At 39.4% G+C, this 13,031-nt stretch overlaps 1 protein-coding gene across 2 annotated transcripts in view; it reads left to right on the forward strand.

Moving 5' to 3' along the window:
• The window catches only part of DPYSL5 (dihydropyrimidinase like 5), an 88,900-nt gene that overhangs the window by 32,643 nt on the left and 43,226 nt on the right, over positions 1–13,031 (forward strand). The gene's annotated exons all lie outside the window — the stretch shown is intronic.

The raw sequence follows: 13,031 nt of genomic DNA on the forward strand, positions 1-13,031 counted from the left end.
GTTTCTCTTTTCTGCATGCCGCTGCAGTGGGCAGGTGGGAAAGTGGGCACTCAAAGGATTATCTCACCTAGGGCTGTGATGAGAGATTCGATAGCTAAATTTATTTATTTATTTATTTATTCATTCATTCATTCATTCATTTATTTATTGGATTTGTATGCCGCCCTTCTCCGTAGCTAACAACAGTAATAATGCAGCTGCGAGAGCAGTCATGGGCTTACCTAGGTATGCCCATGTTTCACCATCACTCCGCAGTCTGCATTGGCTGCCGATCAATTTCCGGTCACAATTCAAAGTGTTGGTTATGACCTTTAAAGCCCTTCATGGCATCGGACCAGAATATCTCCGAGACCGCCTTCTGCCGCACGAATCCCAGCGACCGATTAGGTCCCACAGAGTGGGCCTTCTCCGGGTCCCGTCAACTAAACAATGTCGGTTGGCGGGCCCCAGGGGAAGAGCCTTCTCTGTGGCGGCCCCGGCCCTCTGGAACCAACTCCCCCCGGAGATTAGAACTGCCCCTACTCTCCCTGCCTTCCGTAAAGCTCTCAAAACCCACCTTTGTCGTCAGGCATGGGGGAACTGAAACACCTCCCCCGGCCACGTACAATTTATGTATGGTATGTTTGTGTGTGTGCTTGTTAATATAGTGGGGTTCTTTTTAAAACTATTTTAAATACTTAAATTTATTGAATTTATTTGGATTTGTACGATTGTTTATATTGTTTGTTGTGAGCCGCCCCGAGTTCGCGGAGAGGGGCGGCATACAAATCTAAATAATAAATAAATAAATAAAATAAAATAAAAACAGCATATAACAATCCAATATTAAAGCAGTTAAAAACCCTTATTATAAAACCAAACATACATACAGACATACCATGCATAAAATTGTAAAGGCCTAGGGGCAAAGAGTATCTCAGTTCCCCCATGCCTGGCGGCAGAGGTGGGTTTTAAGAAGCTTACTAAAGGCAAGGAGGGTGAGGGCAATTCTAATCTCTGGGCGGGAGTTGGTGCCAGAGGACCAGGGCCGCCACAGAGAAGGCTCTTTTCCTGGGTCCTGCCAAGCGACATTGTGTAGTTGACGGGACCCGGAGAAGACCCACTCTGTGGGACCTAACTGGTCGCTGGGATTCGTGCAGCAGAAGGCGGTCCCTGAGATAATCTGGTCCGGTGCCATGAAGGGCTTTATAGGTCATAACCAACACTTTGAATTGTGACCGGAAACTGATCGGCAACCAATGCAGACTGCGGAGTGTTGGTGTAACATGGGCATATTTGGGAAAGCCCATGATTGCTCTCGCAGCTGCATTCTGCACGACCTGAAGTTTCTGAACACTTTTCAAAGGTAGCCCCATGTAGAGAGCATTACAGTAGTCGAGCCTCGAGGTGATGAGGGCATGAGTGACTGTGAGCAGTGACTCCCGGTCCAAATAAGGGCCGCAGCTGGTGCACCAGGCAAACCTGGGCAAACGCCCCCCTCGCCACAGCCGAAAGATGTTTCTCTAATGTGAGCTGTGGATCGAGGAGGAGGCCCAAGTTGCGGACCCTCTCCGAGGGGGTCAATAATTCCCCCCCCAGGGTGATGGACGGACAGATGGAATTGTCCTTGGGAGGCAAAACCCACAGCCACTCCGTCTTATCAGGGTTGAGTTTGAGTCTGTTGACAGTATGTGAGAAAGATTATGGTGGGAAGACTTGAGTTCCCAACACAGATGGTTTCTGAAGAGAATGGTTTATTCATGACTAGACAATGAATCCAACAAAATATTACTGACTTCTGCTTATTTTTCCTTCCCATCCATTTAACATTGAGCGCGAATAGCCAACACTCCAGAAGATAGGCTTAAGATACAGAAAGAGCTTGACCAGGGGTGAAATGTATTTATTTAGTTATTTATTTTATTGGATTTGTATCCCGCCCCTCTCTGAGGACTCGGGGCGGCTTACAACATGTAAAAACAATACAATTATAAAATCCAATAATAACTCAAACCAATCTAAAACTCCAATTTAATTTAAAAACAGTCATTCCAATCCACCAAAATACTTTCCATTCAACATACATTCATCCATAGGCAGGGCCTTATGGTTAGTGTCCCCAGGCCTGTTGGCACAAATGCGTCTTCAAGTTCATATGGAAGGCAAGGACGGTGGGGGCAGTACAAAATTCAGCAGGTTCTTCTGACAGGTTCTGGAGAACTGGTAGCACAATATTGGAAAAAGGAAACTATACCCACTGAAGAAGACACTGTTGAAAAAATAAGGTCCCACAGAGTTGGCCTTTTCCGGGTCCCGTCGACTAAACAATGTCGTTTGGCAGGCCCCAGGGGAAGAGCCTTCTCTGGGGTAGCCCCAGCCCTCTGGAATCAACTCCCCCTGGAGATTAGAACTGCCCCCACCCTCCTTGTCTTTTGTAAACTACTCAAGACCCACTATACCTCCAGGCATGGGGGAGTTGAGACACCTTTCCCCCAGGCTCTTTATATTGTGTGTTTGGTATGTATGTGTTGTTTGGTTTTTAAATATGATATTATATGCTTCTTTTTTAATATGAGATTTGTTTCACTATAATATTGTTTTTTATTATTGTTGTGAGCCGCCCCGAGTCTTTGGAGAGGGGCGGCATACAAATCTAATAAATTATTATTATTATTATTATTATTATTATTATTATTATTATTATTATTATTAACTGCACGTGCAGAAATGGACATCTTAACTAAGAAAATAAAAAACAAAAATGAGGAAGAATTTGCCAACTGTTGGGATAAATTTTATGAATGGCTAGGAAGAAGGGGAAGAGAAAAAAAAGAACAAGAGAATTCATAAGTAATAGGGGAATAAAAATAATAGTTTTCGGACATAAAAGGGAAAAAAGATAGATATACCTAATTAAGATCATTACCTAGATTTTATCTATATGATGTAAGTATGGTCTGCGTATTAGAATTGTAATAAAGGTACATCACAAAACTGTCCAAATCGTTTTTCTTTTTTTTTAGTGTTTGTTTGTCTTACTGTTTATGTCTGTGTTTTACAAATAAAAACCTTTAATAAAAAAAAGAGAACTGGTAGCAGAAATTTTGATTAGTTCGGAGAACCAGCAAATACAGTAGTCCCTCACCTATCGCTGGTGTTACGTTCCAGACCCGGCCGCGATAGGTGAAATCTGCGATGGGGAATTTATTGACTGATAGTACTTATTTAAGTATTTATATTGTAATTGTTTGGTAAGTTTTCATTGTTTTAAGTGTTTATAAACCCTTCCCACACAGTATTTATTTTAGATACAGTATTTAAATACAGTATTTACAATTTTAGATTTTATTTTTTTTAAAAAACCTGCCGATCGAGTTCGGCGGGCTGTTTAAATCTGCCGATCGACTTCCTCAGAAACCCACGAACCAGCGAAGATCCGCGAATGATTTTTCTCATTAATATTTCTTGAAAACCCACGATGAAGTGAAGCCGCAGTAGGTGAAGCGCGGTATAGCGAGGGACTACTGTACCACTTCTGGCTGGCCTCAGAGTGGGTTAGGAATGGAGAGTTTGCAATATCCTTTCCTCAAGAGCAGGGGTCCCCAAACCTTTTACACAGGGGCCAGTTCACTGTCCCTCAGACTGCTGGAGGGCCGGACTATTAAAAAAAAACCTATGAACAAATCCCTATGCACACTGCACATACCTTATTTAAAGTAAAAAATAAAATGGGAACAAATACAATATTTAAAATAAAGAAGAAGTAATAAGTAATTAATAATAATTAAGTAATTAAGTAATTTATACTTCTTTATTAATAAGTAAATTTAAACTTAAATCAACAAACTCCCTCCATTTCTTCTTCCTTCCTTCCTTCCCTCCCTCCCTCCCTCCTTCCTCTCCACTTCTCTCTTCCCTCTTCCTTTTCTCTCATTTGTTTCATTTTCCTCTCCCTCGTTCTTTCCCTCCATCATTTCTCATTTCTCTCTCTCTCTCTCTCTTTCCATCTCTCCCTCTTTCTTTCTCTCTCCCTCTCTCTCTCCCTCTTTCTCTCTCTCTCTCTCTCTTTTTCTCTCTGTCCCTCTCTTTTTCTCTTTCTCTTGCTTTCTTTCTCTCTCTCTTCTCTCTTTCTCATACTCTCTTTCTAACTCTCCCTCTTTGTATCTCTCACACTGTTGCTGCTCTGCCATAGGGCAGCAGCAGTTTCTCTCCCTAAAGGCGGCAAAGAAAGGGGCCAATTGCAGGCCCGCTTTCCTCCCCACCTCTTGCCTCTCCACCTCCTCCTCGCTCAGCAGCTGACCGCGGTGAGTGGACAGGAGATTCGGGAGCTTATTATATCGATCGGTAAAATCTCATGTGCTGCCACGGGCTGGTTAAAAGACCTCAGCGGACTGCATCCGGCCCATGGGCCGTAGTTTGGGGACCGCTGCTCAAGAATGTAGAGGGAATGGGGATTTTGCAGTATCCTTTCCCTGCGACACCCACCAAGCCATACCCACAGAACTGGTAGGGGGGGGGAAATGAATTTCATCCCTGGTCTTGACAGACTTGAATAAATGAAATTTAATGGTGAAAAAAAGTAAGGTTCCACATTTAGTCAAGAAAAACAAAATGCACATATGTGGTACCTTGCTCTACAGTAGTAACTGTGAGAGGGATCTTGGAGTCCTAGTGGAGAACCATTTAAATATGAGCCAGCAGTGTGCAGCAGCTGCCAAAAAAGCCAACGCAGTTCTAGGCTGCATAAAAAGGGAGATAGAATCAAGATCACATGAAACGTTAATGCTATAATGCCTTGGTAAGGCCATATTTGGAATACTGCAAACAGCTTTGGTTTATTTATTTATTTATTTATTTATTTATTTATTTATTTATTTATTATTTATTATTTAGATTTGTATGCCGCCCCCCTCCGCAGACTTGGGACGGCTCACAACAAAATAAAACAATTCATGACAAATCTAAATTATAGTTTAAAATATTTTTAAAAACCCATTTACTAAGCAAACATACATACAAACATCGTGGTTGCCACGATGAAAAAAGATACAGAGCTGATATAAAAAATGGAAAGAAAACACAATAACAATTTAAAGGTAGATAAACATCACTTTATTTGTTGACAAATTCTTTTTAACCGAGCTATTATTTTTATTTCTATATAAGTATAGATATGTATATTTGTATAATTTATATATTTATATGTATATACCTTCGCTGATATGATTATCCGTAAATTTACAATAAGATAAGCTGCAAAGAGGCAGCAGGGGCAGAGGGTGGGACGGAACTATATGTTGTATTGTCCTATAACAGACAATCTATAATTGTACCCACAAACTAAGAATACAACGATCTGTTTTTGTGTGCTTTTTAAAATTATATATATAATCCAATAAAATCTATTTAAAAACAAAAAAGATACACTCTATGCAGAGAAGAGCAACAAAGATGAGACTGGAGGCTAAACATATAAAGAATGGTTGCTGGAACTGGGTATGTCTAATCTGATGAAAAGAAGGACTAAGGGAGACATGACAGCAGTTTTCCAATAGCTCAGAGGCTGCCACAAAGAAGAGGGAGTCAGGCTATTCTACAAAGCACCTGAGGGGAGGATAAGAAGCAATGGGTGGAAACTAATCAAGAGAGAAGCAACCTAGAACCAAGGACAAATTTCCAGACAGTTAGAACAATTAACCAGTGGAACAACTTGCCTCCAGAAGTTGTAAGTGCTCCAACATTGGAAGTTTATAAGAAGAGAGTGGATAACCATTTGTCTGAAGTGGATATCCTGCATACGCAAGGGGTTGGACTAGAAGACTTCCAAGGTCCCTTCCAACTCTGTTATTGCATTGCATCCTATCCTATCCTATCCTACCCTACTCTATCCTACCCTGTCCTATTCTATCCCTTCTCATTTTCTTATTATTACTATTATTATTGTTGGTTGTTCTTGTTTATTTTATTTTTTATTTATTTATTTATTTATTTATTAGATTTGTATGCCGCCCCTCTCCGAAGACTCGGGGCGGCTAACAACAGTATAAAAAGACAATGTAAACAAATGTAAACAAATCTACTGAGAGGGGCGGCATACAAATCTAATAAATAATAATAATAATAATAATAATAATAATAATAAAAAACGATCTAAAAAAACCCAATTTAAAGAACCACTCATACATACAAGCATACCATGTATAAATTCTATAAGCCTAGGGGGAGGGCAAATTTCAATTCCCCCATGCCTGATGACAGAGGTGGGTTTTAAGGAGCTTGTGAAAGGCAAGGAGGGTGAGGGCAATTCTGAAATCTGGGGGGAGCTGGTTCCAGAGGGCCGGGGCCGCCACAGAGAAGGCTCTTCTCCTGGGTCCCGCCAAACGACATTGCTTAGTCGACGGGACCCGGAGAAGGCCAACTCTGTGGGACCTAACCGGTCGCTAGGATTCGTGTTGTTGTTGTTGTTGTTGTTGTCAACACAACACAGCAAAAAAAATTTAATTTTTTTTTTAAATTATTAATTATTAATTTAAATTGTAACTAGATGGGTGGGCATTGGATTTGGTATTATGTACTGTACTGTTTTTTATTATTGTTGTGAGCCGCCCCGAGTTTGCGGAGAGGGGCGGCATATAAATCCAATAAACCTAACCTAAACCTAACCTAACAGCAAACAAGATCACTAAGCTGGATTTCGTATTTCATCACCAGTCAGGCAACTAGGACTGCGTGACGTAGCGGCAAATTACGTGTGCCGATCCCAGTAAAGCGGCCTTTTGCAATTGACAGATGGAGAGTTTGTCAATTCCGATGGTTTTCAAATGTCTGCTGAGATCCTTTGGCACTGCGCCCAGTGTGCCAAGTACCACTGGGACCACTTTCTTCTTGTTCTTGTTCTTCTCCTTCTCCTTCTCCTTCTCCTTCTTCTTCCTCCTCCTCCTCCTCTTCATCATCATCATCATCATCATCATTATTGCCTTCCATAAGTGATGGCAACCCTTTTTCTGGTTGCATGCCAAAAGTGTGCGTGTGTGCCCATGATATAACGCATGTACGTCCTGGCACCCACAGGTTGTTCTGGCCGGATCTTTTGCAGAAGACTGTCACATAATATACATTTTGTTTTATTGAGAATAATTTCAGTACCGTAATAGATGATACTCTTGAAATGATTGAAAAATAAAAAAATTAATACCTTCAAAATGGAATGGGGGTGACTTAATAAAAGACTTGAATACTGAATATCAGACTCTGATGAAGAAGTTGACCTTAAGGACATATATTTCCATATTATGATTGAGTAGCTTTGTATTATAATAGAAAATACTTGATGTTCAAGTCCCTATTCCATTTCCTCCTCATTAGTTTTCACCGTGACAAGAATATTCAGAAAATATTCTGATGATATTCAGAAAAATATCACAGAGTTCCAAATGTACTCAAATATTCACAATTTTTGTAGTCGCTGCTCTTGCTGCTTATGACTGTGCCAGCGCTCCTAATTTTGAGATTCTGTCTGCTATACCACAGACAATATTATAGTAGTGTTCTAAGTAACTATGAAAGATGGGACTCATTCCCTTACACTCCTGATAATTAGCTTGGTGTATTTATGAATACTGTTTCTTAATGACAATACGTTTTTATCAGCTTCAACAATAGCTTCAATGTTTGTCATTTCACTGTTCTATAACTACTCACTTCTAGGATGTGGGTGAATACGATGACCTGGTTGTTTTGAGTCCATTGATATTGTTTTGAGGTTCTTGGAAAAATCCTTGGTCAAGTCACATGGCCGTCAAGCCACTCCCACCTGGTATCATGGCTGGCAAACCACTCCTACCTGGTCACATGTCCATCAAGCCCCACCCACAAAATAAGCCATGCCCACAATGTGTTAGTAAAATTTTTGGTAGCCCTTCGCTGGCTGTGCTTAGGAAACGACAGCTGAGGGGCTTCCGGTGGTGACGTCATTGGGTACAGAAGTGAGGGAACGGGGCTCTGTTCCTGAAGCTTGTACTGTATTTCCACATCGGGGGGGGGGGGCGCAGATATGGCATGTTTACACTTGCAGGGGCCGCCCTTGAGGCAACTCGCAATTGCCTTGAAGGGATAGGAGAAACCCCTCTACTTTGATGAGGGCAAACTGGCCATTCTGGCTGGTCTTAGCAGTGACAGCCATATAGAAAGAAGAAGAGTGTGACCTAAGCTTAAGCGGTGAAGGAAGAAGTTACCCAAAAAAAGAAGTGAAATCGAAAATCAGTTTGAAGGAGCAACAGCATTAAAACTCAGAACTGACAGAAGCGCCGATCGGGAAGGAGGAGTAAAAATGAAAAGCCACGGATCTGGAAGAGTCACAATGACAGTGACTGTGCAAAATGAAGAAGAAGAAGAAGAAGATTGATGACAGGATTAAAAGCTTCAAGAGCAAGAAGTGGAAATGAATGATGAAAATTTAAAGGATTTAAAGGATCAAAATGCTTGTCTTTCTTTTCTCGTTTTCTTTCTCGTGGGCAGAGACACTAGGAACAATCAGAAATTGGTGTGATGGTAAAATATGACAGAATTTGAAACGCTACTATTGTTTATCAGTAGGAAGAAATGTTTAACTTTTAAGAGATTGAGAAATGGAATAATGGCAGTGGATTTATCGTCTGGACCCTCGAAAATAAGATAAGATGCTTTGCTTTTTTGTTAAATTTGTTTCTATTGGAGTAGAAAATTATGTGTTCAGAGGTATGGATTTCTGTTTTAAGTTGTGACATATGTTCACAGTTTGAGGCAGACTACTTGTCTTTGGATCCCATTAGTATGCTTTTCTGTGAAGTGAATATATAGAAACAAACAACTTGTGCCTATCATGGCAGCCATTTTTGCCAAAACTCAAAATATATCCACTCATATCAAAATATTGTAATGCAAATGGGGATTAATAGAATTTCTTATTATATGATTTCTTTTCCAGAAGATTTCCCTTTCACCTCCTTCCATGCTTCTTACACAGTGAGAATGAGAATAATTTAGGAGTGAATACAGTGATACCTTGTCTTACAAACCCCTCGTCATACAAACTTTTTGAGATAAAAACCCGGGCTTTAAGATTGCCTCTTCTTCCAAACTATTTTCACCATACAAACCCAAGCCGCCGCCACTGGGAAACCCCGCCTCCAGACTTCTGTTGCCAGTGAAGTGCCCGTTTTTGCACTGCTGGGATTCCCCTGAGGCTCCCCTCCATGGGAAACACCACCTCCGGACTTCCATGTTTTTGCGATGCTGCAGGGGAATCCCAGCAGCGCAAAAATGGGCGCTTCGCTGGCAACGGAAGGCCAGAGGTGGGGTTTCCCATGGAGGGGACCCTCAGGGGAATCCCAGCAGCATAAAAACAGGCGCTTCGGCTGGCAAAAGGGGTGAGTTTTGGGCTTGCACGCATTAATCGCTTTTCCATTGATTCCTATGGGAAACATTGTTTCATCCTACAAACTTTTCAGCTTACAAACCTCATCCCAGAACCAATTAAGTTCGTAAGACGAAGTATCACTGTACCTGTATAATTCTTCATTCCTGAACAGTTCATGATTCACCAAAATTATTACTGCCTCTTTGTGTGCACCTGTTCTCTTGAGATCATACATTTTTGTCTCAATTTCCACAACTTCTGAGAGAATGTTTGACCATGATAGATGTCTTCTGATTAGTTCATAAACCACCCTACTCCTGAACAGTGGACATCCATTGGCATTTACAGTAGAATCACAGACTCATGCAGCAGTCTGCTTACTACATATTTTAAGTGTAATATCCAGCACCAGGAAAATTAGGAGATCCAGACAGTTCAAGTGGGTTTTTATTATAAGCTTGAGCTCTCAACAAGAATCTGAACTACTAGCTGTGAAGAGAAATTAGCGGGGGATAAAAGTAGAAGGAATTCAAGGTGGACTGGATTTAGATCAGACCTATCTCTTCCATGGTAGTCTGCTTTGGGTCAGAAACGAAACCAATCACACAAAGTACAGGACTTATTTATTATTTATTTATTTATTTATTGGACTTTTATCCATCCCTCTCTGAGGACTCGGGGCGGCTTACAACATATTTACTTCCATTTTCTTTCTGACTTCTCTACAAGTCTAATATCTCCAGACACCTATTAGATCGCACACAATCGGCCTTCTCTGGATCCCGTCAACTAAACAATGTAGCTCGGCGGGACTGCAGGGAAGGGCCTTTTCTGTTGCTGCCCCAGTTCTATGGAACCAACTCCTGCCCAATGTTCGCACTGCTCCCACTGGCCTTTCAAAAAGCTTTTAAGACCTGACTTTGCTGACAAGTCAGGGGGGCGTGAATTTTAACATCTGATGCATCTGAATTATGTTTGTCTGGTATATATGTTTGTTAGATTGGATTTAGGGTTTATACAGGGTCGTTTTACTTAGGATTTATAATGGGTTTTTATAACTATTGTTAATATTTGACTTCTTTTTAGTATGGTATTACTGCATTGTTTTTATTGTTGTAAGCCACCCTGGGTCCTACGGGGTTGGGTGGAGTAAAAGTTGAATAAATTACATTAATTTTTTTGGGGGGGGTATACAATTTTTCTTTATTTTTCTTTCAACATACAATAAAACAGCATGAGCAATAAAAATACAGAATCAATGCTTAAAATAATAATTAATAATATTTCTTAGATATATTAAACATTTAGTCTTCGGAGGGGGCGGCATACAAATCTAATAAATTATTATTATTATTATTATTATTATTATTATTATTATTATTATTATTTGGAGAGAGAAAAAAGTGCTAATAATACTTTCAATATGTACTTTTTATCCTCTTCTTTGCTAAGTTAATTAAAATTAGCCACAAAATTACATTAAATTAAAGGCTACAGTGTCCCAAACACATTCCTAAAATTTGAATTTAGTAGGTACCCTTAAAATTCAGAAATTATATATTTAGAAAAACCACAAAGAAGAACTGTGTATCTGTTCAGATGGATTACCTAGAAATTCTTCATAGCATTTCAATATTGAAATGAAATCTATCCCAGCCTGTATTTAGTTACAAGATTGTATTAAAATTTGCAAATCACAAATCTGGGGATCCCAGATCAGCTTTGCAGTTGAAATAAATTAATTTGTCAACTGGATCAGAGTTTTCAAAATACATACAGATGAATGTTAATGTCGGGCTGTATTCTTGGTTTTTTTCAAGCAAGATCATATTATGGATATAAATTAATACCATTTAAACAAGATTTTTTTTATGGGGCTTGCCTACTTTTTGTTGTGCTATCTTGTTATTTGCTATGAATAAATTCATTTGGACAGGAAATCCTACTTCCAAGTATTTATATTCGGAGTTTTTGAAGCAGCAGTGTTTTAAAAAAGAAAGGGCAGCTGACCTGCAGACTCATGGGACAGAGAGCTTTATTTTACTAGAACCTGTAAATGGTCGCAGGGGGCTCCATTCTGACCTTCAGAGGTGAAATACAGTACCATAAAAATAGTCTTGAATATCACCCATTCTAAACTACTGTATAACCGCTTCTTTTGTGCTACTCAGGCATCCGAATTTAAATGTCTGGGATTTGACTGCCATGAATCTGTTCAACCCATTCTTCTTAAGGAAATGAATTCTTACTTTCCCTTTTTTTGAGAAATATGTTTGATTGTCATGCAGATCCAAAGTGCAAAACAACCTATGGCTTCAATTTCCTCATTGGATTTTGTGTGATATCTGAGGGCTTCCTTCCAAATGTGTGGGTGCCTTAATTCATTTTGCTCCTTAAAATCATCTGAATGCCAAAAAAGAAGGAGGGAGGAAGGAAGGAAGGAGGAGAAGAAAGAAAGAGAGAGGAAGAGAAAAAAAGAAAAAAAGAAAGAAAAGAAAAAAGAAAGAAAGAAAATTGCTGACAAAACAATTTACAGTATAACAACAATTAGGAAAAAATGAAAATAAAAATGTTTGTGTGGGTGTGTGTAGTATGTCCATGGAGGGAGTAGTTTGCTTATTGCGCTTATTTGTTATACAGTGTTCCCTCGATTTTCGCGGGTTCGAACTTCGTGAATAGCCTATACCACGGTTTTTTAAAAAATATAAATTAAAAAATACTTCATGGTTTTTTCCCTATACCACGTTTTTTCCTGCCCGATGACATCATACGTCATCACCAAACTAATAATTTTTGCAAATAAATAACAAAAAAATTATTATTGTTAATAAATAATTATGCTTATAAATATCAGGATCACTAAGTGTCTTATTCAATGGTGAGTACCAGTAATAATGGTGAGTAAATGGTTGTTAAGGGAATGGGAAATGGTAATTTAGGGGTTTAAAGTGTTAAGGGATGGTTTGTGATACTGTTCATAGCCAAAAATGGTGTATTTACTTCCGCATCTCTACTTCGCGGAAATTCAACTTTCGCGGGCGGTCTTGGAACGAATCCCCCGCGAAAATCGAGGGAACACTGTATTTCTTTATTTCACTAGAAGGGAAGCATGTTTAGTACAGATATAAAAGATGGGAGAACTGCAGAAATATTCTGTTGCTCCAATTGAAAACCACCATATTCTGTTAATTATGATCTTTCTGGTTTATATCACACCTGTTATTTAGGTTTGCATGTGTGAATAGAAAATACATAAGACTTTATCTCTGCCACAAATCTTCCATATTTTTACAATTTCATGTCAGCCCACTTTTGGGATAGTGCCTTGATAATCCTGCTGCCATCACTTATCTTCTGGTGGGCACCTTATCTGATATACTCCCCTGATCCTGATGCACGAGAGAGCCAAGGATCCCCAAAATCTGTGCTGCCCTGATGATTATTAAAAATATAAACATTGAAATAATTTCTACAGTGTAACCTCCTTATCACTTGATGTACAGCTATGTGACTAGAAGCTTCTTGGGTGTTTCTTAGAAAGTAGAACAATTTTATTTTAGAAAAGCAAATTTTGTTTTAAAAGGACAAATGTAAAATTCCTTATTTAATTTTTGATTTACAAAAGTACAGTATATGCAATATTTCAGGTGGACCA

This window comes from Erythrolamprus reginae, chromosome 1 (genome assembly GCF_031021105.1).
Source record: "Erythrolamprus reginae isolate rEryReg1 chromosome 1, rEryReg1.hap1, whole genome shotgun sequence".
NCBI lineage: Eukaryota > Metazoa > Chordata > Lepidosauria > Squamata > Dipsadidae > Erythrolamprus > Erythrolamprus reginae.